This window comes from Stylophora pistillata, chromosome 2 (assembly GCF_964205215.1).
Source record: "Stylophora pistillata chromosome 2, jaStyPist1.2, whole genome shotgun sequence".
In the NCBI taxonomy this organism is placed as follows: domain Eukaryota; kingdom Metazoa; phylum Cnidaria; class Anthozoa; order Scleractinia; family Pocilloporidae; genus Stylophora; species Stylophora pistillata.
Window position 1 is genome coordinate 53733192 of NC_142520.1, and position 2167 is coordinate 53735358.

Genomic DNA, 2167 nt, shown 5'->3' on the forward strand with positions numbered 1-2167 from the left:
AGAAATTCCATTTCATTCATGGGAAACTGTCACAACAAAAATAAAAGCTGTCATTAAAGGTGAGTAACTTAAACTAACTTGCTTTGGCATTATAACCATTGAACCAAAAATGGAAAAAATTAGGTTTATAATTTAACTTCTACTAAACCAAAGTAATGAGTTATATTTTATTCCTCTAAGTACAATCTTTGGAAGCCATCCACCCTTCAGTGTTCTTTTAAACACTCTGAGTAAACACTGCTTATTTGTAAAAAGCTCTGGTTATTTATTTTCATGTCAGACATTTTGACTTTACTCACACTGTATAATTTTTTTGTCAAAAATAAACAACTGCTTGCGTTATACATGTTAACAACAAGGCTATTACGAACAAGAAAATACTTGAATTTTAAAACAGAGTTCTCCCGACTCTTTAAAAACAACATGAAGATTACCTTTATTGTAAAGGTTAATATCTAACAGGAAAGAAATCATTAGTGCAAATCTATGGTTGGTTATGTTTTGATGTGATAACCTTAAACAGTTGTAATATAAACCAAAACATGAATGATTTCCAAGCTGAAAATATTCAAACCAAGTGGCTATTTCCAGACCTGTTATTTCATTTTAAACTCTGTAAGTTGTTTTCATTTGCAATATTGACACAGAAAATTACTCAGAAGATGGTTTCTTTTTTTTTAAGAGTTTGTCACCCAGTAAGATGCTTTTGAGACAACAATTTTCAATTTATGATACATCTTGCATGAGATCTAGGTCAGCAACAGTTGTCGTACACATTATGTCGTGTAATGATGTGGTTGATGCAATAAACAATTTAATTAAAAAAAGTAACGAAAACTGAAAATAATTTTTCGTTTATGTTTAAAGAATAACTAAAAATGGGAACCAGCTTCACAAAGGTACATGATGAACTTGCTTGGAAGCCTTTTAGTTTGAGGAGAGAACTACATACATAAAGCCAATTTTACAAAATAGCCAAGAATCTTGCTCCACATTATTCAACTTAGCTATTCCCTAAACTGTCCAGTGGATATGCATATTTTTGTCTTAAATCAAAAGAAAACTTCACTCAATTTCCTTGTAGAGTTCTACATTTAAAAAGTCTTTTTTTTCCATCCATTATCACTGGCTAGAATTGTCTGGACCTAGTTGTCCCAATCTCTGTATCTCTTCCCACTTTGAGATCAAACCTGGTAAATTCTCTTTCTGAATACTGACACTAAGTTATATGATTGTTCTGTTACATGGCATGCATCTGTTGATCACACCTACCTCAGACTGGGTTCCTATTTTCTTTGAGAATATCTCTTGAAAATTAATAGCTTTGCATCAACTATGTATTTCCCAGTGCAGTTTTGACTCTGAATTGGTGAAATACTCTTTCTTGTTTTTCTAAGGTACACTGAGCTCAACGTGATGTCCTAATTCTACCTCTGCTACAAACATTCTAGGTGAAGCATGGTCCCTGAGCAGTGATGCATCAGGAAACTAAATTTGTATTGTATGGTATTCAGTTTGTAAGTTACAATGTCAACTGTGGTTTTTTTCACAAAGTACAAAGTTTGATAATTAATACTAATGGCTTCTCAGAGGCCATTATTTGATTGTTTAAATAATAAACCCCTCTAGCTTTGTAGGTTTAACTCATTGTTACTGCCAATGAAGGGTTGTTTGTGTGTCTGTTTGTCTGTGTCCCTCAATAAATTGGATAAAACTTGTAATATTGTAATCCACTCCTTAGGCCTAGGTGATTTTGGGGAAAACAATGAAAAATGTGCTTAAATAAAAAAAAAATAATAAATTCAACATTCACTGGAAATATTTCATTTTTCATGTCAAGTATACACACTTTAGTATGTTGATTGAAAGCTCTCAACCAAACAGGTTTTTCATAGTATGTCCAAAGTATAATAATCTCACTTATTGAATACAAACGGGGAAGCGTTTGTTGCTTTCGCAAACAAGAAACGTACAACAGGCCAAATACTGGAATCAAAATTTTTTGGCTTGAAATGCACATTCAAGTATGCTGTAGTTTCTACATCTTACAAAAAAAGCTTGTTAATGAATAAAAAATGAGTGAGTTCGAAAGTTTCTAAGAATTTGACTTGTACTTTTTCACTTGTCAATTACCGAAGCAGAAAGCGAGCAAGTATCAAATACGTGA